This window comes from Bombus vancouverensis, chromosome 11, assembly GCF_051014615.1.
Source record: "Bombus vancouverensis nearcticus chromosome 11, iyBomVanc1_principal, whole genome shotgun sequence".
NCBI classification, from domain to species: domain Eukaryota; kingdom Metazoa; phylum Arthropoda; class Insecta; order Hymenoptera; family Apidae; genus Bombus; species Bombus vancouverensis.
The window spans coordinates 9660096-9687419 of NC_134921.1; the positions used below are offsets into that span (position 1 = coordinate 9660096).

General features: G+C 45.6%; 1 long non-coding RNA gene across 1 annotated transcript in view; it reads right to left on the reverse strand.

The window, feature by feature from the left end:
• Positions 1–26891, reverse strand: part of LOC117154892 (uncharacterized) — a 143085-nt gene extending 116194 nt beyond the window's left edge. The window contains exons 1-2 of the long non-coding RNA XR_013059520.1: positions 26840–26891; positions 4260–4288 (exon numbers count right to left, since the gene is read on the reverse strand). This is a non-coding gene — a long non-coding RNA (uncharacterized LOC117154892). The remainder of the gene's footprint in view (positions 1–4259; positions 4289–26839) is intronic.
• Positions 26892–27324: the final 433 nt, after the last annotated feature.

Here is a 27324-nt window from a genome sequence, read left to right on the forward strand (position 1 = left end):
CAAGGCCGTAAACCTTGCGCTGCTGGCCAAAGTAATAACTCAACTGCCAAGCGAAATAGATAAAAATTATATTCACCGTACCGACACTACCACATCGTTCCTCGTTTTTACACAAAGATGGAAAAAAGGAAACCGGATAATGCAGAAGCAATCCTTTCTAGCTTTCTAGTTTTGACGAGCCAACCGAATGTGATTGGATTAATATCTTTGTCAGTTCTTTTTACGTACAGTATAAGCATTGACTTGCATCCATAAAGTAGTACTGGAATTTTTGCGTTTCATTCATTTGCATCAAAGCCAACAGGAAATTAAAATATTCTATCTAGGGCATTTTTTTCATTTTTCAAGATGCGTCGAATAAGCGAAATGGTATTACCCTGGCTGTTGCAAAATAACGAGTAAACCTTCTAAATTAAATGGTGGAAAACTAGTAAAGCATTCGATCTCTTTCTCTTGTTTTTTTTTTTTTTTTGGATCGTTTGCAGACGACAGATGGGACATTTGTAACTAAAGAATGCGAGATTGTTTGAGATCTAGTAGTAATGATGCTCTATCAACGTTTTAGATTACAGAATCGCTCAAGATTTAACCATTCTCAATCATTCTCCTTTCCAAAGTTCTTCCCGCGTTAACATGTAACACTCGTCGAGCGTTAAGACGCTGTAACCAAGGACCAGAGAAGCGATATAGTAAGTATCATGTGCAACCGGAAGCGCGAAACGGGAACGGATGCCCTCATGATTTTTCGCGTGTACAAAGGTACAGAGGGGCTCGATAGGATAAGATTTCCGTGGTGATATCGGAACGAACGAATGGAGAAGGGGAAGATAGAGGATGAAGAGGTGAGGAAGAGCAGGAACAGCAGAAGCAGTGGGGGTGCAGAAGGAGGCAGAGAGGGGATAGGAGGAGAAGAGGGCATAGAGCAGCTGAATAGGAAGCGACACAATGGACCTGGGTGGCTGTGGAGGCGTGTTATCAAATGGGTTCCTCATTCACATACTGCGGCCTGAGCTACCTGTGTCTGTCTGTACCGGTGTCTGTCTGTTATACTTATTCATACCGCCCATTGTGTCCTCCACTGTTGAGTCGAGTTCAGTTCAGTTGAGAACGCGATGGAACGTGCCACAATGCACGAATATGGGCTGCGCTGCTCTGCTCCCCCCCAACCCCTCTATCAAAGCTAACTCTTTCTCTTTCTCACCCTCCCCCTTTGCCATTTGCCACCCACCATCCGAGCCCGGGTTAGATTCGTTCGGGCGACTGAAAAGAAATTGTGTTGGGAAATTGTATCCGCGAGAAACCCGGCCGATAATGTGGAATTCTTGCCTTCAACAGCCGCCACAGACTTTGTCGCCGCGATAGTCCGACAGATTCCAGAGAATCGACCGTATCGTTAATTTGGATTTTCCAAACCTTATCTCATGGAGAAGGAGACCGCTTTGTTCATTTGCCATAAGGATATTTTCTATCTTTTAACTCAGCGTTCAACACGCAGAGCAACCGTTACGAAATATCGTTGGAAATAACGAGAGAGAAGGCCAATTTTGCGTCTTCACTTCGTTCTTAAAGCCTCAAATCCCCGAGTAGTTCATTTTTCGTGAAAGAAATCGAGAAATACGTAGAACGCTTCTTGGAAACTTTTTGCTCGAGACAAGAACGAAAACCAAAGGGCTAACTGCGTGAAAGTAAAACCAGTACCGCTGTGCAAAATTATATTTCGTCCGTGTCCTTAATTAAAAAGTGTTCAAAGTTCGCGAAAGCGCTTAACAGACGATTTTTCGCGGGGAGAGCCGAAGGAATCTTTGAGTAAATGATGGACCATCGATCGGCAGGCTCGACTTCGCGTTCCACCGATTTCTCATCGAACAAAGAACGGGGAAGAAAGAGAAGTCGGAGAAAGTGTCGGAGGGCACGTCAAAGTCAGACGTCAATTGTTCGCGAAGGAAAGCACCAATGCCCGATTAAGTCCGCAAGATCACCCACCCTTCCCGTCACTTTCGGATCCTGCGCCCTTCCCTCCATCCTTTCCTCCCCCGATCGTCACGCTCTTTTCATTCAACCTACGACGTAACGAAGGTAATTATGGGACGCGTTTGGGCAATCGTCGACGAAATGACAATCTGATATCACGCACGAACATAAGCTGGCAAAGGTACACGACACTGTGCACACCTTTTACGAATATATTACGTGTACATCTGCCTATAAAACCTCGTAGATGTATCGAACAATTGCTTTACATTACGTTCAGAGACTCGACACGATGGACCCGTCAAATTTTTCCCGTGTGGTCTTCGATTAATTAGAATTCCAAGAGAAACTGACCTATTTTCTCTGACTATTATGGTCTTTATCCTATCGTATAATGCAAATGAAGTAACAGATTCACAACTAAAAGATAAAAGCGAAAGAATTCAACGTGTACAAAACATCAGCAGGTGTCTCGATACTTACTACATTGTAGCGCTCGTTATTCGAACAGACAAAAGTAACGTTCAATTCGCTGAAAGAGTAAGAAAAAGTTTGCAGAATCGCGCGTAAAAGTCTGCGTGACGCGAGTAACGAAGGAATACTGAAAGAACGTTAGAAAAACGAAAGAGGGGGAAGACGGGAACGAAGAAAAAGAGCAACGCTGCGGGCCCTCTTCTTCGCAGCAAGAAACGTAGGAAGAGAAAAGAGCGAACGTATTACGTATAAGCAGGCATAGGCTCTGGATGAGCCACACGCGGACGCAACGGCATACAAAACTCGCTCAATACGTCATTCAACCGAAGAATACGGTTCGTTCTCGCCATTTTGCTCCCAGAATGAGAGTTTCAAAGGGAATTAAGGATTCAAAGGCATCTTTTGCGCGGCGCGCACAAAACGGCCAGCCACGGTCTTCTTTCTCTCTCGTCTCTTTCTCCGTCTATCGTGCTGCTCCTCGCGATTCTCTTACTCCGCTCGCCTATCTTTATCTCGTTCCTCGCTAGGCTGTCTCTGTATTTACACACGTTTCTCTCCTTCTCGCTCTTTTTCTCTCTCGCGGGAGAAGCATGGAACGCGCTCTCAAGACGAGGCGATTCGAGGCGGCCGTTGGTTGCGTGTACGCGCCCACACAGCAAAAGAACTGAAATCCGTACAAATCGTTGTACAATGCTCGGAAGAGCGTTGGTTAACGCGCGCGGCGCGCCGTCCGTTTCTCTATTTCGCCTAACATCAGCGAGTGGCCGACAAGCCAGACGCCGATGAAGAAATCCGCGTGAATGGCTCAGACGAACAAGAGGCTGACCATGTTTCGACGAATATTCAAACCGTTCGCCGTTGAAACGGCCGAAATCGCGCAACTAAGACGCGGCCAGGAAAGAAGAATATCGCGTTGCTCGCCGAGAGATCGGGCAACTGGGCCGAGCGTAACGCGCGCGAATTCCGAGTGAAAAGGGAACCTTGAGGCGGATTCGTTTCACGATCCTTTTTCCCTCGAATCACCGGTAAAGTATTCGAATCAGACTTCCTCGGATAATCCTACAAATATTTTAGAAGCATATTCTGACGTTGGAACGCAATTGTCGAATTTAGAATTCGTAGAAATCGTAGAACAGAAGGAAAGAATCAATAGGGGGCGAGATATAAATCCAGAGCCTTTGTATTTGTCACGAGGTTCGAGATTCTTCCGCGTTGACGCGAAAAAAAAGTCTCCCTTTAGGGTACAGAATCCACTATACTCGGGTCAATCATCTCGTCCTACTGAACTCGGTCCAGCAGTCTGGTCCACGCGCGCACACCCTCGTGAAAGATCCCATTCTTTACGATCTTCGTTACGTTCCTTTTTTTTCCGCCTTGCCGCGGAACAAATTCGTGCCACGATTTCTATTTACAATAGAGAAGCAGGGAAGGAAGGGGAAACCGGCGACTCGTCCCCCGATTGGTTGATTAACATAAAAATGTCCGTGCTCGTAAAGGCCACCGTATACATATATTACGAACTTTATATATATACATATCGCGTGGGAGGGATTATAGTTTCTGATTGTTATTCATATTCGGCCGGCAGCCACGCGGCCGAGCATCGATACGCGCTTCTGTGTTGGGTCAATATAACGTCAGCGAGAGGAGGGTTGTACGCGTGTGGGGTGGTGGTTTGGACTGGGGTACTTCCTTCTCAATGACACTCTTTTTTTTTCTCTTCAACGTTAATGCAACGAACCGTGGCGCACGGGTTTAAACGATTACTCACCCGCGGCTCTGTCTGGAATGAAAAGGGCGAAAGTGCCACTTACCGCGCCACGGGCCTCCGAGACTCCAGCACCTGGAACAGAAATCACGTCCTAATGAGACCAGCGGAGTTAAGCAGCAAAGTTGTAGAAATTGCCGGGAATTTCGAGCGAGCCGAGTGGAGGCCTGCTTCGGCCTTTTAAAGCGCGTTTCGCGCCAAATCAGCAGCGCTAAGTTTCGCGATCAAAGTTCGTTTCAACGCGTCAGATAAAATCGGGCCTTGATTAAAGGATTTTTCATGTTTCGTAGTCAGTCGATCGTAGCCAATTACGAAACAAACGCGAAAATCGCGACAGTTGGCCGCGCAGAACGTAGCATCTGAGACCTTACGAAGACTATCTTTATTTTAACTTTAAATTTGAAAAACAGCAATTGTAACATCGTCGCTTTTCTGTACTTTTTAATTCGTGGCTCGCCTAAGACTCACGAAGGGAATCATATGATTCATAAGTACGTTTTGGTTGATTTTCTACCTGAGCTGTTACTTTACGGCTATAAAGGTATATTTTAATATACCTACATTGTCATAAAGAAATTGTTAAATACTTTTGCGAGATACTATACTTTTACTACGTTAACATTTACGTATGTACATTAGGTTTTGAGATTAACTCGCTTTGAACTATAGTACAACTCGAGCAACGAATTAAGAGAAAAGATGGTAAGCAAAACGTGGAAGCTTCCGGAGCTTCCGTCCTCCGACTGAACGAAGGCAAAGCTTAATCGCGGGTCTGGGTTGGTACGCAACCGCGTCCGGATCCACTTTCCAATAACTGGGAAGTATCGGTGAATGCGGCAGTAAGAGTTCAAGGCTCGGCCTGGCGCGTTCTATCAGCGGGGACGTTGCGAGGCACAAAGGACGAGCGTTTAGCAGCGGCATGCGATTTCGATCCGCGGAAGAGGAACGAGAAATCAGAAGAATAAAGGGGCGAGTACCCCGCAAAGTCACTCGACCTCCATCAGCCATCCTTTGCCCCCTCGCGGCGACGACGATCTATAGCCTCTACCTACATTATATTTCTTTCGTATTTGCCTCTTCTTTCCTTCTTTCTCTCTCGCTCTCCTCTGTCCGTGGCCAAACACACAAACGGCCGCACCTACACGTACACACAAGCTGAGCATTGCCGCGGTCTTATCGGCAGTTATCGGGCCGTGATGTCACACAATGGGGCAGACAATGCTTGGTACAATACACCCCCTGCTTCTAAACCATTCAACCCTCGCCAGCCACCTCCTAGCTCATCCTTCTTCTCCAGTACCAACTCCCTTCCGCGGATCCACCACTCCTATCCTCTCTCGGAATCAGCCCAATCCCAGCAACTTAATAAACGTAATAGCTGACTGCGTCACTTCGCGATCCCAATGAGATGTCCATGAGATGGAAATATATTCCAACATATTAGGATGACCTGGCACCGTGATCATAGTATTATATTTGAGCGCATATGCGTTGGGAGTTTGTCTTCGATAAAATATCGCGGACACTTGGTTGGCCCGAATCTGCGACACGAAAGGAAACGGATTCCGATCTACGGGAACAATGTCTCGTTGAGAAATCTATCAAGCGAGAAATATATGATTCTTAATTGTATAGCACGAGGTAAGATGGAAAATTGAGGTCAAATCGATTCCAAATTTCATACTAAAATGTAAAAATGAGATCGGTCGTCCGATGAAAGACCGTGAACTTGTTTATTATTCGCAAACACGATATCGCCGATAACATCGTTGAAGAGGATAAAACATCTTGGAAAACAAGCGAAAAAGGTAATAGTACAGGGGAAAAGAAGGGATCGAGGACGAAGGGTGAATCTGTGCACGCATCATCGGATCGACACCACGCCCCCGTACGCGCTTCCAGTCGATCCACCCCTACGATCGCGCAATATGCTACCCCGCGTGTGATCACCCTAAAGCACGTACACGAGTCGATACATGAGTCATTGAAAAATGCGGTTAGCCATCCATTATTTCGACAAATTTTCGCTTTACGTGTATTATACTTATTGACCGCATGGCAGAAGGGGGCATAAACAGTATCGCCGGTGAATTGGAAATGTTCGTGCGGTCAAAAAGATCGCGTTTCATTGCTCGTAAACTATCAACCGAATTGTTTTTTGTGTAAGCCGAACCAAAAAAACACGCGCATGTGGAATAAAAGAGCTACATGATTTATCGACAACAATTACAGACTTTGAATGCCGGTCCGTTTAAAGTTGTCAGGCGGTGAGAGTATTTTTTTTTTATTTATTTATTTTTTATTCCTTTTCTATCGCTTTAGATATATATATATACATATGTATGTATGTATATAGTATGCATATGTATATATGTATATACATAGTCAGGTTTGAAAAATATAAATCGAAACGTACCATGACCATGAGGCTGACTGATTAAATAAAACTGCGAAACAGTATACAGTACAGGAATAAATCAAAACGGGGGTGGAGAATAGGAAGGAATCCCTGTCGGTAAATTTTATCGCACGGCAATAAAGCACGTCACGAAACACAATTACATCGACTGCTGACATTTCCAAGCTACATCTTCCAGCGCGGCTCCGCGCGAGCCACGGCTGCGACCGTTGATACGTATCTTCGAAATGGCATCGGAGAAACGTTAATTAAGCGAGCAGATGCGCCGAGGAAATAGTAAATCATACGACCACCCCGTGCGAACACAACGCTCGCCGCGTCGACCGTCTTATCTTCGCCGGGTTATCGAGATAATGATAAATCGCTCGTTCGAATTGGTCCCTTCCAAGGGCGCGCTTTAACCATCCTGGTGAAGGGTTGACGGCTGTATAATGCCAGGATCGTAAAGTCATCCGTTTTGGGGGACGTTCTAACGATACTTTCAATGTCTTCATCATTCTCCAATACGCTCCCAATGTGTATGTATAGAAACGAGAAGACAAGTATGATGGCACCAGGGGTAAGAGAGCTATTTCTCTAGATTCACTCATCTTTTGTATAGTAATTTATCGACTATTGATAGAGGGACGTTGATCTTTTAGTCGTCGTTCAACAAATGGTCTTATGACTAGGAAATTTCTTAAGTTTAAAAGTACAATGGAAGGTGTGTAGTTTCACATCTCTATGATTTTTATAAATTTCCCCGTGAATATTAAAAGTTGTTTTATTTGTTGAAACGAGGGTAACGTTCACGGTTCACGGCGAAGATTCGAAAATCGCAACTGGACTGAATAGAAGGAACAGCCAGTTATCAGCCACGTGTTGTCTGTATCTATTATACAGAGTTGTCTATTGTACAGAATATAATGGATAAATGATTATGCAAAAAGAAGAGAGATACCATAACGATACTTTATAGTCGAAGTACCTAATCCATTACGATCAATCAACTCTGAATTCCTACCCACTTGCCCACTTTCCAGTTCTACACATTATAGACAAAACGGCACTCTTCGATTTCAGACTGTCGCATTAGGTGGTAACAGAGCCAACAAGCGAACAAACTCTTTGATAACCCTAGAGCGACTGGTCTGAAAATAATAATATCGCGACGCAGTACATTAACGAGTAATTAACTGCTTCGGTCGATTCGGTAGACAATCCGGAAGACGGCAGTAAAACAAGGTTAGCTCGCGGGGTTGAAGCGAGCACGGGGTGGTGGTGGTAAAAGCGGTGGAAGTGGTGGCATCGGAACCGCCCCGGCTTTGCAACCCCGGCGAATGGAGTGACAATGCTGCCACGGGATTCACAGTTCTCTACCACCCCTTTTGTCTTTCCCCTCTTTCCTCTCTATCTCTCGCGCGAGCTGCCGTCCCCTTTCATCCCATTTGCAACTTTCCGGCTTTCCAACCGCCCGCGCCTTTCGATCCTCCACCACCCACGCAGCCCCTTTATCCTGTCTTCATACGCCGCTACAATCTCGCCGCACGCGCACCTTAAGGCAAACGCCTCCTTTCGAAACGATTAACTTCGCCACGTGGAGAAAAAGAGGGAACAGATGCAACACCGATTACACGTTTCGTCCGATTTTTGTGCAAATGCGTACACATGTCACAACGGACGATTCTAAGACGAATTAAGATCAAAATGCAAGAATCAATGAGGATGTTCCAACGAAGATGTTATAACGAACGCGAAAAGATATCGTGGATTGATTTGCGATCCTGTCGATTTTCTTATAGGATCTTCGTTACCGCGAAAAAGATTAAAGAGGAGATTTTATTCGTTTCTTTTTCGAGAGAATTAAAACGTTTTGTTTATGATTAGAACAATTATATTGCAACTATTAGTCACCGTCTTTATTATCGCATTAGATGTATAACATGGTAATTTCGTAAAATTGAAACAACTATTGATATAATTTTAATTATTAATTCACGATTAATTTATAGTACGCTTTAGTAAACCTTGTACGATTACTATAAACCGATTAAAGTATTTGAAATCTCACGAGTGGCAATGTATGTAACGAATGAAATGATAGATATGAGTCAAAATAGACGTACAATGAAACACGTATATCTAGAAGATAATAGCAACTTTAATATCATTAAGTATTTTATTACTTGCGATCGACAGTGCATTCCTCTAACATTTATTGGAAATCCTATTTTTAGAAGACAAAACGTTAACCTCGCAGAGAAACGACGAAGAGTGAAAGGAATATTGTTTACTCGAATGACAGACAGGGAGAGACAGGGAGAGACAGGGAGAGACAGGGAGAGACGGGGAAGCCCGCGTGCCAGTTGAGTATAAAGACACGCAATCGAGTAGGAAAAAGGGTGGAGGGATGCAAGCTGAAACGTATCGAAAGGATCCACCACCCCTATTTCACAGAAACGACGTTCGGCATCCCCCCTTCTCTTGTCATCCTTGTCGTTTGGCCGTTCCACTCTTGGAGCCTCTGCATCTTCGTCTCTCGCTCATCCTCTGTCTATCTCATCCCCTCGCCTAGCCACCCTCGCGCTCTTTTCTCGTATCAGATCGAGTCCCTCTATTTCGCGTCCTCTATTATTTCTTTTATCAATCTGCGCGCTTTCAGGACGCTTTGAGGCCCGCTGAAAGCTGCGTGATAAATCATGAAATGTAAGAACCTACACCAACACAGAGACATCAGGCTACTACGTGCATTTATAGATATTCGTACGTGCACACACACGAGCACAGACTAACGCGCGAAGACGAAGAGAAGGTGTTAGTGTAGCGCGGTGGAAGATGTGTGCAACAAGCTCGTGTAGAAACACGCGCGCGTACACGCGTGTGTGTACTTACGAACGTGTGTAAATACGTACATATATAAGCAACGGTTCAATAGGCGGCATTGCCGGGGCGAACGGCATCCATACAGCTCGCCAGATGAGGTCTTCTAGCTTCCGTGGAGTCCGCGTGAAAGGATGCCCCAATAATATTCCATTCACCAAACCACCCCCAACTTCCACCCTGTAGCTTTCCCTTCCGCGTATATACCCCATCCCCGGACCGGTCTGGCCCGTGCCCACCCGCCATTGATTTTTCATTCGTTGGCTTTTCAATAGTTTGTTATGAGCTTTCCTTCGGCGATGTCTCCTCTACCGGTTTCCACGGGCCAGGCTTACCCTTCTTTGAAACGAGAAAACGCCGGTGGTTGGAGGCGAATTTCCGACTGGCCAAGTCCAACCGATGTGCAACCACGTCACTGTCCCGGTGAATTAGATGCGTTTGTTGCGACTAAACTCGCGACTTTTTCACGAGTCGTGTTCGAATCGCCAATGGATAGCCGATGCGTACGATAACATCTGGAAATGCGGAGACTGTGAGGAATCGCGACTGCCGATTCGAATTTCGATATTTCGTACTACGAATGCGAGTGACAGGTGTTGGAGAGACGACAAGGTTGAGATCGATCGAATTCGAGGAGCACGCGACAAGTTTCGAGCGTCTCGCTGGTGTTAATTGAGCGTATGAAGGGAATCGTTTGGAATAAAGGGGCGTTTAATAGGCGAACGTGTGAGAATTTGATAGGAGAATCGACAGAAATTTTATGCTTCGAGTCAATTACGCGTGCACTGGTTACTGGACAATTGCGGCTTAATTCGAGGACAGTAAGAGAGACACGCGGAAAACTCGGCTGGTGAAAATTTTCGAAAGCATTTCCCCGCGAAACAGAGCGAAAATAACCTATAACTTTAATCAGGGATGAATAAAGGCAACCCTTTTCGGAGCGGCGCTGCGTCAAGGCGAAGAATGGAGATGAGGATGTAGCCGAGTATCGGCATTGTTTCCAAACAAAGCACGCCTTTCATACCACCGTGTACCCGCCCTGCAACCCCCATCCGCTTGGTCCACCCACAACCCCCCGCCCGTGCACTCCCCACGGCTTTTCAGTCATTTGACACGCAAAGAAGTCAGGCAAGCCGGCATTGTGGCGACCACCACCACTGCGACCTATTGTTACCAGACCACTACCATAACCACCACCCCCGAAATCCACCCTTTCCTTGTTACCCTCTTGCCACCTTTGTCGAATTTGACGGTCGATTCGATGACTTCGACCTAACGGAAACGCTGTTCAGACCTTTATCAAGTTTCCCCCTTTTAATCTCCAACGAATGCTCCAAATGAAACTTCCATGATTATTTCCTAAAGTCCGTTCAAAACGAACGAACGCGTCGCACGAAAGATCGCGTATTTAGCCACAGACAGATCGTATGGAATCCTAGCGTTCGACGCGAGTATTCATCATCGAAATTGCATTGCCAACTTCCTGAAAGCAGTCCCATCGGAGAGGCTCGGAGGCAAAACAGAATGGGACACGAGTAGAGAGAATTGGCACCTGCCGACACATCCACGCTAGCTATAGGCGCAATCGTATCCTGTGTTTCCAAGGATATCGCGTAGCAAAAGCAAACATCGATGACGCGTAGATATCGGATGAATGGCAGTGAAAATGACGTATAATGTGAAAGGAACATACGCGTGATATCTTTTACGATTACGTCGATCATTTACACCGGAAAGACGAAGAAAATCGTGCAGCAAGTTTCAACAAGCTGGAAACGTTCTCTAAGCGTATACACGAACGAGATAAATAATAGTATTCCTATCTGTCTTGTAACGATAACGAGGACGCACGCGATGCGATGATCGGCGTGCACGTCAAGAGCGATTGCCGGTACGGTTGAACCGCTTGAACGAATCAGTAGTAGCGCGACGGTCGCGAAAGCATCGTCGGAATTATGCATCGGGCTGCATAATTTCGCTGCATACGGTAGCACGCGCGTCTGCGGCGCACCGCCGGAGGGGAAAAGTCGATGGCTCGTAATGTGACAAACGAGGCGTCGTGATGCTGTCACGAAAATACCAGCCAAATGCCCGATACGCTCGTTCAAAGCCATTCTATTCGAATGTCGATACCTCGCGTCAGTCTTATTAATCTTCCGGCGCGAGCGTCGGGATATATTGCGTATTATAAACCGTAATAAAAAGAGGCTTCAACGAGAAAAGAGAAAGGAGAGGGGAAGAGGAAAAAGAGACAGCAGGAGTAGGAAGAAAGAAAAACGCAGAAGGAAAGAACAGTGAGTGAGTAAGAGAAAAGCAAGAGGGAGAGAGGAGGAGGAAAGTTGGGAGAGGGTGGCGAGAGCATTCAGTGCGCGAATTCTATGCGACTCGTACAATACGAGTCCTCTCGCGGAAAGCTTGCACGCGGCTGCTGCTCGAGATTTCCAGATTTCACGGCAGTGAATAAGCTGCCGATGCAAATTTAACCGGCGCTGTCGTTCCCCGCAGAAAAAGCCTAAATGCGTGCCGGAATAATTTGAATTTTTTCCCTCGTTTCCGGCCTCACAATGCCGGCCTCTCGCCGATCCGAGAGAAAGTTCGCGCGAACGAACTTCTCTCTGTGTCTCTACGACCCCCGTCCGTCCGTTAAACAACGATTTTCCGGCCTGAATCGAAAGCTCGGCCTAAAACCGACCAAATTTACAGGGCCAACGATCGAGCAGACTCTCAGAGAATAGGAAAATAACGGATGAGAAAATTGGACAACACGAACGTATATACTACGCTGTGCAAGATCGGCTAATCGAAAGACTCGATGGAATCAACGGGAAGGTAGGAGGACGCAAATAGCCACGTCTGCCGACAGAGGAACCTGTTAAAAGTTGGAAACTGCGCTCACAGAATAGGGCGGTGCGATGAAAAGGTATACACAGGTGCAGTCAAACGTGTGTGGATGCCAGTGTCGTCGGTCACACGCACAGGACGAAGGACGATCGCCGTGTAAAAGGGATCGAGGAGAAGCAGGAGGACGTCGAGTTTGGTGTTGGATAAAGGGGAGGAAAAGGGTGGTAAGGTAGAGGGGGCGTGCAGAGGGAGAGGGAGAGAGTGAGCGTGCGAGAGAGTGAGAGAGAGTCCATGCGAATATGTTATACGCTCAAGCTCGTTCGCTCGTAACCGCGCAGTAGAATAGACGAATTGTTCGGCAGCAGAGCTTTTGTCTATTTTACGGAGTTCCAAGGGCTTCGAGCGGAGGGGCGAGTGGCGCAGCCAGAGCGGAGAAAGACACAGGGGGTGAGGGAGTGAGCTGAAAGCTCGGAAATATATTCTCAACTGAACGTTGTACGGATTCGCGCACCGGGCGTTCCTAATTATTGTTTTCCAGGCATCCGTCCTTTCTGGTTGCTGCGGTGACTGAAATTCTCGTTTCGAAACTTTCCCTTCGTTGCTAGCGTCGAGGAATTACGAAGCGAACCACCGGTCGCCTCATTTTTTTTTTCCACATCTCTTTCCAATCCTATTCAGCGCAGACGTGTGGTCGCATTACCGCGTATAGCAAACGGTGTGTGCAGAAATTAATAAATTATCGAAGGACAATGCGTTCTCCTAAAGCGAGATGTCGAAAATTTTCAACCATATCACCTACCAATAAGCATAGAAGCGTGTAAGGGAACGTGAAACTTGCCGCAAACCATGCTGCATAATCTCCAACCATATAGACGCAGACCTGCTATTTCCATTTTCCCCATACGTGCACTTAAATACATTTCCAGAAGACAAGATAACGAACGTCTCGTTAGCTTTTCAAGGCACACACGAAACACGATGGAGAAGCTGGAATACGCGATAGAGGAAAGGACCGACGGTGCAATAGGGCAAGCGAATGCGAAGGAATATAGGGATGGTTAGCGGGAGAGAACGAGAAGGAGAACCGAGAAAAGGGATGTTGGTGGGGCGGTCGTATCGGTTAAGTGGGGGAAATTGCAAAACAATGAGACGACGGGGTAGGGGTAACAATGTGAGGGACAATAGGCCTGATAATGTGCCAGAGAATGGACGCCTAGACAAAAGAGTCGAATAAGGGCGCGCGCACCTACCCGATCCACCACCCACATTACACCATTGACTCGTCCGTTGGCGTATAGAGAACGGAAAAAAGACACCTGCATGCTTCGATGTGGGTTATTTTAAGTTCGAAACAATGCCAACCCCGTGTGAGTTAATCTTCTCGTAGGAAAAGCGAATAAAAAGTTTCGCGAATCAACCAAAGGGATACAACGCGAATCAAACTTCCTCGTCACGGATAAAGGAGAATTCGCCATAAAAAATAATTTAATTTTCTTCAATCTGCTTCTCAAAATACTATATTTTCTGTAGAAAGAGTTAATAAAGTTTGACAATCGGTTAAAGCAAAGCGATTGGATTATCAAACGGAGGGACGAAACACCACCGAGTAACCGCTATGCGGAATAAACCAGAGGGATCAGAACGGAGATCAGGGACGAGGGTAACGCGTGGAACCTACCGCAATGCCAGAGGCCAACGCCTGACATAACCGCGAGTTCTGGAGGGGTTGTGAGTCAAGGGGTTGAACGATCGAAACCTCGGCGTTAGCAGCCCGCTCGTCTGGCGTGCACCTGTTGTTTCTACTTGCCCTGAATCAGTTTGCGCCCGTATCCCTGCCGTGTCCGATCTATCGTAATCGACGTATAAAATCGTCCTTTAACTTCCAACGTTTTAACGAACAACGTTTTCACAGTTTGTTCGTAAGTTTGGTACGATTTACCAGTGTCTTGTACGTACGAAGATGTTTCCAAGTTAATCGTCGTTTCATGAAAATTCCACTTTCATCGTCAGGTCATAACGTAACTTGTTTTTCTCGGAGAAGCACTGTCCCTCCTGGCGACGCTCTCCGATAATTAGCATTTAACACAGCTGCCAAGGTACGGGGAGGTGGCACGGCTAGATGGAGAACAAGAAAGTGAACTCTCGTCGTCTTTTCGCTCGCTGAAAAATGCGTCGCGACAACGTCTACGAGATCGCGCGACGGTGTCGTTCTTCGGAACTAAGGAAGCAAGTGAACTCGACGGCTCTGACAGAAGAAGGAAAAGAAAGAGGCGACGCGATCCGCGATAGAAAAGAGGAAGAAAGTCCGAAGGAAAGGGCCAGAAGGCACGGAAGAAGAGAAAAGAAAAAGCGGAGAAGAAAAGAAACGGACGAGAAAGAGAAGAAGAACGACGACGAAGAAAAAGAGAAGAATCGCGACGAGACGAAAGAGAGAAGTTGTGAAGAGGGAAAGACCGAGGCACCGAGGACAGAAGTGGCCGTACAAGGCAGGAGCGCCACAAACAGTCCATAGAAATACCCCGGCCGTAGAATGCAACTGCCTCTTTGTGTGGCAGCTTACACAGATAGCCCGCGAGTTCGTGTTTAAGCGAGCGTCGGTGTGCGCGAGAGAGTTCGCGAGCGCGCGCCTGTTATTTAAGCTTCGCATAATGGCAACTCTTTTATGCTTCTTGTGTCTTACATCTGAGACTGTGTCGCTCCAGAGGGCGCATTCATTCCCGTGAATACCGTGCACGGGCCTTACAATGGCCTTCTCTACGCCGCCTGCAGCACCTACGGCACACCACCGAGCTGCGCACTCAAAGTGCAGCCACTCTAAGGATGCGCGACGCGGTCGCCTTAGTTTACAGCCTTAGGACAACCACACAGTGTCGCCCCTCTTTTTCCTATCTCTATCCACAGCTCTAACTCATCGCTATACCGCGATTTTTTCCCGTCAGAGCATCGCGTCTCAGTCTTCTTCTTCTTCCTCTTTCACGAACCTTACACGGTTTGATAGTTAATTTGCAGCGCGACCTAACGAGACCGGGCTCTCTTTCTTCTTCCAGACCTTTTCCATACTCGCGGATTCTAACTATACCAAGGAACCGGAGAAACCGAGAAAGAAACGACGAAAGAAAATCATGCTCGCGATAGGAAAGAATACATCATCGAAACGACTGTTCCTCGAAGCGATGCGAAACGAACCGAGAGGAGCACCGCGGACCCCCCTCGTCTCTCGACGACGTTCCACTCTTTCATTTATTCCGCGAGGGCCGTCAATAGGAGAAAAAGCTCGATCCGCAAACTTTTGTGCCGCTCGTTCGCTCCGCGACGACCTTCCGGGGGAGGCGACTTTCGAGGCCGGTTTATCGTCGAACGATCGTTTCTCCGAATAATCGCGAACGTGCCTAACGATCGTGGCCGAGGTGGTTGGGTTCGTGCACACGAGGCACGCCACCTTGCGATCGGTCACAAAACAGCGACACAATAACCGGGCCGCAACAATGCCGGGCGACAATGCAGCGCCACCAACACACCGGCGAGCCGAATCTATTGTCTGTACTTCTCTTGTTCTCCTTTCATCCCCTGCACTTCCACGACGAGCCGCAAAGAACGAGGGAGAGACCCGGTGAATCGAGCTGCGCGCGGGGTAACAGCGGAGGGAAAAGCTATCCGCGAATGTCGCGACCTCACGGGACGACTTTGTTTAATTGCGCTGACTCGATTAGACGACCACTCTGCCAGACTCGCTCGAGTTCTTCCGCATTGTATTTTTGCGGCCGTTGTTAATGCCGTAATCATCGTTCCCCCGGAGTAACAGGAATTCAATGCGTCGTTCTCCATTGACGTCTCGACCATACCCTTCTTCCTCGATTTTCCTTTCTCATTCTCACCATTCGAAGCTCGTGGCCAGTGAATTAAGAAAAGTACGTATTGGAAACCAGTTCCTTGCTCTAAAGATTCCTCGTCGTGGAAGAATCTGTTATGCTTGGTCTCCAATGAAAAATCCTTGGTTGCAGCTCGAATGCAGAAACGAGGTTGACCACCGCAGCAGAGATCGTTCAATTCTCTTCGCAAATCAAAAATGCAACTATCAGCAGAGGGGTTGCGGGGGAGAAGATCGCCCGCTTCGCGAGGACCAGCCAAAAGAATACGAAGTGCCGGGCGAGTGGAAAGTACCTTCACGCAGCAAGATGGATAAGGGAAAGAAAAAGAGAGGTGATACGGGTTAGACCGTGGCTGTAGACAGAGAAAGAAAGAGAGAGAATCGGCCGCCCCACTCATCCTCCCGTCCGTCTCATTGTGTCGGACGATTGTCTTAGAATAATGGCGGAGACTCACAATAGTGACTACAATGCTTGCTCGTCTAACAATGCGGTGACGTCACGCAGCGTCGTGTACGTGAATGTACCGGCACGGGCGCCCCGGCGTCGTGTGCGTCGTCTCTTCAGAGTTCCTCTTTCTCCCTCCCCCTTTCTTCGCGGCTCCACACCCATCTTTCTCTCGCATCCCCCTCTGCCCTCTCCCTTTCCGCGATTCTTCGTTTCGTTATTCGCAGCTCGATCACCCACTTACGCTCGAGTGAGGTTCAATTGGCACTAGCTTCCAAGATTGTACGCGTTGGATACAATTAACGACCCGGTCCCGGGCCAGAGAGATCGGCTAAACAATCGTCGCCGAGGTTTACGCAAAAAATAGAGTGGCGCCTATGGGAGCAAAGGTTGCGCGGAAATCAACGTACAAAAGCTCTTAGAGAAGGAAGCAGCAGATAGTAATAGCAAAAGGATGTATCGACAGAATTCGATCGAATCGTCAAAGAAATTTATTTCCTACACAATAGAGCTAGGTTTCCAAGAGGACAAATCAGCTTTCCGACGTTACCTTTCCTGTCTCTGTTACATCGATCAAGTTTGACTTTCATTGGTCGCGTGCACGGCCCCTGTCGTCTTTCGGGGCACCCCTGCGTGACCGTGGATTCGGTCAAGTTATCCCTAGGGATCACTTCGAAACGCGATTCCACTCCCCTTTCCTTTGTTACGCGATAGGGCGTCGGTTAACGAGGTTATTAAGCGAAACGATAAATGCAATTACACATCGACCGTTCCACGTGTGAATTCCATCTCGATATAAAAATCGAACTTTTCCATTGAATCTTCTTTATCTGACTAAGAGACGATTAATCGAGAGAGACGAGTTATCTCGCCATACGCATTGTCAATCTCTCAGACGTAATCATTTCTTTTTTAAGGGTCCTTTGTCTTTCTACGCATCATTTGTTAAAAATAAATTATATCATATCCCATCTACATCAAAGCCATCTAACTAAAATCGATTTGCTTTTGCTAATTTACAACATCGTAACTACAGAAATTTTTAATTAACAAGTGACCTGCTGAACAGATTAAATAGCTAAAGAAATAAACATTTCGATAGTTGGTTGTTACTGAACAGAGTAATAAACGCAATTACACATCGATCGTTTCACGAGTGAACTTCGTCTCGCGCGATATAAAGATCGAACTGTTCTTCAACTAACTAACTATCAAAGGAATAAGGTACGATTCACGTAAAACAGTGAAAGAAACAAGTATTTCGAATATATGGTTGCGTGAATTTTAATACAAGAAAGATCTTCAGCGATGGTTCGCGAATAACAGCTGCAGGATGAAAAGAAATCCCGTACTTTCAGATCGCAAGAAGCAGCCTATCGACGAGATAAGAATAAACCGGCGCGTCTTGAGGGCGTGAATGGGAGCCGACTGTTAATTAATACCGGCATTCGAGTCGCATTAAATTGCACGAATTGTACGGCATCACCGACGGCAACGCCGCCTTTTGCAAAGACCAGGTGCAGGTTGAAAAGACTCTTATTAGCAAATAGCATGGTGCACCCAACGGAGCTGATACACGAGCGAATCGAAAGAACGGAAGGAGGATCCTCTTCCTTGTGCGCGGCCGCGATTCCAGCAGGATCTCGCAAAGGTTGAGAAAGCCAGACTGCACAAGTGGGATAGAGAGGGTCGAGGGAGGCGAGTTCTTTCGACGTGAACGAGATTTCGAGACGTTTCGCGTTATGAAGACGTCGATTTAAATACCTTTTGGTCGATTCGAGCTGCTTTTGGAAACACGCGTTTCAATCGTAGACAACGGGAAGAATTGTACAAGAATTTCGTATCTCTTTTTTTCCTTCAGATAATTAAATGTCACGTCGTTCCATGAGTAATGCCGTCTCTTGTTTCGCACTTTGAGTTTCTAAGGTAAACTCAAAGAGTACATGCTGAGATGTATAACAATTTTTTGCAGCATTACGGACAGATATATATCTACTTCATATAGAAATGATCGATATTAACGAATAAAGAAGAAAGTTTAGCGATGGACCAAAAACATCGAAAATATCTAAAATAACGAGAGCTATTGGATTATCCACTCTATGAAAATGAAACTCATAGAAGAACCAACGATAAAAGGCTATATGGAAATACTTTATGTAGCTATTATAGGTATTACGATAATATAATTATATCTTGAAACCTGCAATGTGTCCTTTATAATCCCCCATGATTAATCGAAGCATCAACCCCTTCAGTTGCACTGTACGAGCAACGGAAATTACCATATATATAAGTATCATCTAGCCTTCTCTGGAAGAAGCAGATATAATAACTCAGACATTCATCGAATGTGGAATAATATAGTGACGAAACCACGGGACGAATGTTCGGTTTGCTCAACGTGTTTCAACCAACAGGAGCATTCTTTCCAGGCCCCGCCGTTTGATGAACGAGAAACGATCGGCGACGTTCAAAGCGATCTTGCGCGCGGCGGGAGGAACGACGATAGCACAAAGATTTCGCGAAAGGGGTGGGCAGGGAAGGGGATGGCGGCGAGCAGAGGAGAGAAAGAGATAAAGGGAACCCAGAAAGACAGGGGTACATTGTGCTGGGCCGCTTGATACTTTATTCCGTATAAAAGGAACGGCGGAACAATGGCGGGAACGCGGAAGAATGGAATGAAATGGGACCGAGGGAGACGGATCGAGAGAAAGGAGGAAAGAAAGAGGCGCACTCGCGCCAGTGTGAAGACTCATCACTCTGTAAACAATGCGAGAAGCGAGAGTGACTCAAAGAGTGGCGGAATCCTCAGAGTCCTTCCCTCGGTCGGCAAGAGGGGGATGATAGAGGACAGGGGAGGAAAAGTCCATCTACGCCTTCATTTTTCTAATATTTCGACTTTCTTGATCATCGACGGAGCTTTCTTCGCGCGCTCGCCTCGAGAACTTTGTGGTCTCGTGTATCGAGCATCACGCGTGATGAATCCTCCACTCTAATCTCGCAAATTGCAATAATCAAACGTATACTGGTTCGTGACAGTATTTAAACACTTAGCATAGAAACTTTTTTAGTACTTTCAGTTCTAACTGTCGAATAGTATCACTGACTTTATACATAACTGTAATAATTTCGATCAAATTGTCAAAATTATGGTATTTCATTTCATTTTGAATTTTCCATTCCCATGATACGTATTAGTATATATAATAAAATTAAATTAAACATTTTGAAACTAAATAATTTGGCCGTAAATTGCCGTGGTCTCCGATAGTTCAACGTATATCATCGATACAATGCGCCAATGTTAAATCAGAGAGACTGAACATTTATCATTCGCATTCCGAAAACTCGCTGCGAAAAATTCTCCGACTAGTAAAGCGTGAGCGATGAAACGACAGTACGATCGTTAGGACAAATGAAAGTTGGCGGGTTCAGGAGGTCAGAAAGCAGCGTTTACGCAAAATTCGAGCGACGCCGACGTCGGCGTGGTGATCGTCGTGGTCGCTGTTACGAGGCGGATTTACAAAGCTATCGGCCAGGCAGAGGCCGTGGTATTGTTGGACGAAGATAGGATTCCTTTGATTGTCCGGGACTGTGCGAAACCGTCCAGGAACGAAAGGGAGGAGGAAGAGGAGGCGAGAGGCGCGCACTGGCAGGAGAACCCGCTTTACATAACGCGTTATCCACCGCGACAATGGCCGCCGAGAGCCGCGCCTCGAGAAAGAATCGTTTGATGTCGAAGGATTCATCGCGACCGTGCTTCAAGTGAGACCAACAGAGAGAAGAAAGAGGCCAGGAAATGAAGGGAGTGGAACAAGGAGGGCTGGAAAATTAATTTCAGCCGGTGAACAGAGAGGGAACGAAAAGCATCGACTCTGGTTGAACGCTTCAGAATAGTCGAGAAAGACGGAGAAACCTTTCGACTGTCCGAGATCGAAGCGTAGTCGTCTGCCACCGATTTCTTTTTTATCATCCTACTACCACTCTCGATAAATACACCCTCCTTCCCTCATAAACATCCTATATATCAATTTCGATGTTTCTACGGCGAACTACATCTGACTCTTAATCGACGTACTTGAGTAATTGACCAACAAATTAGGATCACGTGCAGACACTACACTGTGCTAAGTAGAAACGTTATACACACGCGTACTATGTCAGACAAATTGTCCCTGATTGTTTGCATCGTTATCAAATACGCAACAATTACTTGATTCGTTTAATTTATTATTACAGCATATTGAAAAATATCTGCGTATTCTTGTGGGGGCATAACGAAGAATCATTTTTACATGCATTTATATGCGTTGTATTATGAGTAATTACAAAAACGATTCAAATATTCATCTTTTCACCAAGAGAAATTGATTGGATTTTAGATAGAATGCTATGGAGCAAAGGTTCATTATGTTAACATGAATATGAATTTGAAATATAAATTTGAAAATGTGAAATTCTTTATATGAAAACGTCGAAAGAAGATTTAAGTTCACGTGTCACGGACATTGCACACGAATCGATGCTGGACGCCTCGACTGATTCTTGTCCCTCGGCTGCAGGTTGAAGTGACTCAAATGTGCCGCCAATGGTACAAGGGTGCGTGGCGCCAGCCAGGGTAAGTCCCATAGAAGTCGTAGAAAGAGAACGAGAAGCAGAAGGCGACCCACAAAGAACGAGGCAGGGAAAGAAAGACGAGAGGGGGTGGGATGGGGGTTGAAAATATTTAGACATCCGCGAAGGGATGAATAAGACTAAATTGTATCCACAATGCTGTCTCAGAGGCAGACGCGCTCTGAATAGCCTTAATAAACTCGCTGAATCCTCGGAAATATTTCCAAGCCGGAGGAGTACCGAATGCGGCGAAAACTCTTCTCCCCCTACCGACTTCGCGTTCTTCTCGTTCTAGCAAAGCAACCACCCTGTCGCCCACCCCTCGCGACCAACATCGTCACCCTCTGCTTCTCTTTATCTTCTAGATATCTACGCGAGATGCGAACGTGACAGGGCCCGTTGAAACTTTCCTCGAGAGGGCCTTACGCAACGAAACGTAGCCAAATAAAACGTAACCAAGATCAAAGGGCTGCAGACTATCGGAAACCTTCCTTAAAATCAACCATCATGGAAGATAAAATTAATTTGAAGAATTTTATAACTTTGAGATTTAGTTACATTTTCTAGTATAAAGAATCAACTTAGGTATAGATAAACTAACGAAGGTTTGTACAAGCCAAAGATATAATCGTTAAAACAAGCAATATTTTTAAAATTATGCAGAGGCTGGCAAAATACATGTCTCTAGCTTCAAATAATTTTATTCGATGATAAGAGAACGATTTTGGTGATACGAGATTTATCGACAACACGTTGAATTTCAAAACTGTCCCTTTAAAAGAATGGAAAACGTGACTTATCGTCTCCTTCTTCTACAAATAATTTTTCTACGAATAAGATTCCAAACGGTGAACAGTGTTTTAATTCTAGCTCGGAAAATCAAACCGGACTTACTTTCCTCAGAGTCGAAGAAGATAACGCTACGACGCTTTCTGTCCAGTGTCCAGAAACTTTCGTCGGAGCACGAGAGTCACTAATGGACTCCGATTGTGGCCCTAGTTTCTTCATTTTCCTTCAAATTCCTACGAGTTACACGAAGCAATACTACGATTCTTTTATGAAATCCAAGATAGATAGATGATATCTATGATCACTTCGCGATTGAATTAAATTTATGAAAAACAAGGACACGATTCTTCCATCTTGCTTTTAGAGTGGCGTCAATGGGAATGGGATATGTAACGCGTAGCTCTCCCATTGGTCTGTATAATACGTAGATTTGCTACCCGCTGTGATACACTTTTCCCTGCATTAGGAAAAGAGCATTCGCTCGTTTGTCCTACACACCGATTTGTTTCAGCTCGCAACTGTTTCGCTTCCAGATTTCCTAACAATTTCCAAGAGACTCCAGAACGAATCGAAAGGTTTCGATAAAATTAATATCTTCACTAAGAGATTCCGCCGCAGCTTCATCGATTTTCCTATCAACTTCCGATAAATTCCAAATTTCCAAGGGATTCCAGGGAAGTCCCGCCAAGGTTTCGATGAAATAGTCGCGAAGATCCTACCCACAAAGCAAAAGGGACGTATCGATTTTCCCGAATCCCTGCGAACGATTCTCTATTCAACTCTAAATCGATAGGTCATTACGTGTTTCTGTAGAAATCATGGAAGTCGAGCGTTCGCAGCGCGACGCGAAACGACGATGACAACTCGGAGGAACACGTCGAACGCGGGTGCACAAGGTGAGCGAGAGAAACGAACTGCGTGAAAGGGTGCGGAAAAGGAAGCAGGAGAAGGAAGGGGCAGGTGGAAGCGAAGCCGGGCAGAAACGGATTCACGATTTCGCATGAATCGCTAGTTACTGAATAAAGTCCTTTCTGCCGGGTTGGCCGGAGCTGGCGGTGGCTGACTTTACTTTATTATATGTATATTCGCTGCAGCCAGGATGGAAGAGGGTTTTCGCGGAGTTGAAGGGACCCAGAGGACGGCGGGGGTGTCTGGCGGAGGAGGCGGTGGGTGGAGGTAGTCATTCAACCGTGCGGTTCTATGAAATCAAAGGCCACATTGTCACCGGAATTACCTCCATTCGGAAACGACGTATTCAGGCTAGCAGGCGCACGTGGAATTAACCCTATTTGTTTGCCGCCTTCGAGTCGCGTGTAACGAAGCCACGATTTATTCGCGTATGCCACCGCGCCACGCCGCGAGGGACACACTGATCCTGTGTATGCGTGAACGTATATGCGAGGATCCAAGCGGCCTAGAATCGATAGGAGCAACACGGGGTGAAGGAAAAGGAGTTTGTTCCAGCGGCAAGAATCCTGAATCGCAGCTAATGACTCGTTACCAGTCGTTCGTTCTTGAATAAAATCCGCGCGTCAAACGGGACGACGACGTGACGACACCGGCGCTGCTTTATGCTGAAATGCCAATTACACGGACACGACGATTAAGCGAAATAGCCGTTATTGGAGCACGTCGCCACGAGGATGCGACGATTAGACCAACGTCAGGGAAAGCAAACTATCACCGCCACCGAGAGACACGAATCCTGCCATTCCATCGCAATGCGGAGAAATTTTTATATGTGCAGTGGATCGTGAAAATGTTTACGCTTATCGCACAAAGCTTTTATGTTTATAGCATTATATGCGTTATTTAAAATATTTTTTAATATTATTAGCACTGTAACGAGACACGATTATCATAATTATGTACGCGTATACACGCACAATACAATGCATATTCGCAAATATCTACGAGTGTTCGAATACTTTCGTGAACTGTACGTACGTATTCGAAAAGAGACGAAGATAAAACAAAATACACGATCTCTCGTTCAGCTCCGATAATGATCAACGGAGAACATTGAAATGCAAAATATATGTTTATACGCAGCCTATATTTAGCTATATCTAATTTCTATATGATCCCGCGGAGATCTTCTATTTGGATCTGGTCGACAATGAATAGAAAACGCGCGGACATCTATCGTTTTACCGATGGGAAGTGCAGCCGAATTTTATTGATTAATTGATCGGCGATCCGTCACCGGGGTAGTTCACCAATAGGGTTATTATATAGGCTATCGCGTCGATCCTGTCAGCTGTTGGCGTTACGGTTAAACCCACCCGAAATTTCACGCCTGCAGATGACACCGCCTAATTCACCGGCTATCCCACGCTGCGATATCGGTTTAGAGATTCGACTAGCCGCAGTGGATTTTCGTTTATTACGGGCAGGTGTAAATTATAATTATTTCGGTAACATCTGCCTTCCCTTCGAGCGCTATTCCAATCTATGAAACGAGCAGCTCCTCCATCGATTCGATCGAACGTTAAATTTTCCACGCCTCCTTCGTTCCATAAAACTAATATCTCCTATTAATAACTGCATTCAATTAGAACAAAGTCTGCTAACAAGAACTAAATGGTTCTCTAATTTCTCATCCTGATATGCGATTAAAATCTTGAATTAAGAAATTCAATTTGAAATTAAAGTAATTAAAAAAAAAAAAATAATTGAATAAGGAGAAATTATCGTCGATGAAGTCGCGTTAAGAAGTTCGAAGTTTGAAAAGCAGTGAAACTAAAGTTAGTATACAGCGTATATACCGAGCCACGTGTGTCTTCAGGACCAAATAGCCACACGTTCACAGGTGGCTGCAGATCTCGCGTGCTGTATTCGGTGGTGCAAGTCGCAGACTAGGGGATTCACGGAAGGTGTGTTATTTCAAAAGCTTTCAGGGCGCACGATCCTTGCGGTCGCGTTGAAGACCGCTGACGGAGCACCTCGTTCCCACCCCGAAACCGCTAGCGAGCCACCCCCCTCTGCCTACGATAACAATGGTCGATTTTAATACACCTCGCGCGACAAGGGGTGAGAGAGATGAACGAGAACTGACGGGGAAAAGGCGATCTACATTTGACGTGCGTCCTGTGAATAAAAGTTGGGGTGGAGAGAGTCAAGAAGAGAAACGATGAAAGAAACGTGGTGAAAAGCGAGAGAAACTCAAAGACACAAGACCAGAAGAGGCCAAGCAAGTAAAAAAATAGAAAAGTAAGGGCAGGAAGCAGAAGAAGCAGAAGAAGAAGAAGAGGAAGAAACGAATGGATGACACGATAGAGGGTGCAAAGGGGAAGGAAGAGGAACAACAAGAAGAGAGTAGAAGGGCAGAGGAGCGTGCAAAAGCGCACGCAAAGAAAAACAAATGAACGCTGCCTAACCGAAACAATTGAAGCCTGCATGGAATAGGGGTTGCTGGCCTTTTATGTTGCCCACCCTCTATGCTCGCCACCCCCGACCAACCACCACCTTTACCAGTGTGCCTAACCCGCAGCTATATCCAACGTCACTTCCACCAGCGCCTCCTCTCTTCTTCCGTCAACCCCCTACCCCCCATTTTTATTCCCCCATTTTTGGCCCTCACCGGCAACTCCCCCTCCCCTTCACGTTTTGCCTCAACGGAACTCGAACGAGGATATTCGAGCGATCGTTCTGATGAGGCCTTTATACGATTCGCGAGAGCCTTTCAGCCGCGCACGCCTCGGATAAGAATTTCAATTTCTCTCTAGCGGCGCACGATTGTATCGGCAGCCGCTTATGCATCGCTGATCGTTTCCTCGTTTCCCAGGAATAGGACTCTATATAGATATTTTTCTTTCTTTTTACCACGAACCTTTCTTTCTTTCCCTTTTTAAGGAGTTGGACCCCGGAAGTTACTTACGAGCTGAATCTTGAACGCTGTGTTTTTGGTTCAGTAAGAAGATCTTTTCCTGTGATTGCTTAGAGATTAACTCATTGGCGTACTAATTATTTTAAAAAAGTTACGAATATTTTGTCAGAAGCAAACTCTCCTTTTAATATGCTTATTCCTCCATGAAAGAAACGTTTTTTCTTATCAGCTTCTACATTCTATTTTCATAGTATTAAAGTTTTGTAGCAATATGAAAGTAGTAAATAATATAGAATTCAATGTAGTTAATTAATACATAAATGGTATAATAAATATAATCGTGAAACAATGCTTTATGTAGCTGTACTATGTATAACATACATGACCTGACCCTATAACTTTAATTTTATTCAAATTTCAAAAACTTCTTATTACTTTAAATTATTTTAAAACGCCAAGTAATAAGAAACAATATTTCACTTGTTAATTATCACTCGTTTACCTCTTTTTTTTCTTTAAGTTTAAGAAATAAAATGAGGTAAAAATTTAGAAGAATATTTAGATAACCATCGATAATCGTATACAAATAATATGCCAAAATAAAAATTTTATTACCTACTGGTCGGAGAATTTACGCTTATATTTCTAAAATATATTATATTTCACATTTATATTATATAAAACCGACTAGCTATTGCCTTGAGTTTCAAGGAAATATATAGTCCGCTATACGTGATAAAACCAGAAACCAAACAAAAAAACGTATCTATGTAAACATCTGTTACGACCTGAATAGAATTATCTAATCGGAGTTAATCTAACAAAAGTGCGTAATCGTTTCGCGAGACTTGCGATTCCGCAAACTACAGGTGAGACCGTAAATGAGATGCAATGGCGTCGATTGGTGAACGAGCGGTGAACCAAGCGTTAAAAAGCAGTATTTAAAAAGCTGTACTCACCGATCAACGATGTCGCAGGAAATTTGGTACACGTGCAACATAAATCAGATCCCCCGGGGATGATAGAGATACGGCACTCTAACAGCCACTCAGTCAAAGCCAAATGTCATAGCAATCCGCGCACTACATCGAGCCTCGTCGACGCGTGTCACGTCAAGGCAAAATTCAAAACCGAAATTCCGAGCATTGTCCTCGTGTCATAGCGTCAGTCACACGCGATTCCGAGAAACGCGATTTCCGCTGAAATCGCCTCGGTTCGGCCACTGTCCACGGCAAAGACAACATCGCGCGTTCTACGACTTATTGAGATATAGTAAATACGAAAGCTGGAATCTAATTATGCGCGTCATCGACCTCGAGACACATAACAAACACCGTTTCTCTTCTCGTTCTCGCATCTCAAAACACGGCACACTGCATAATACGTAGTACGTCGCGCAACATTCGTCCACATGTTGTCCCGCCAAAAAGTTACGCAGGAAGAA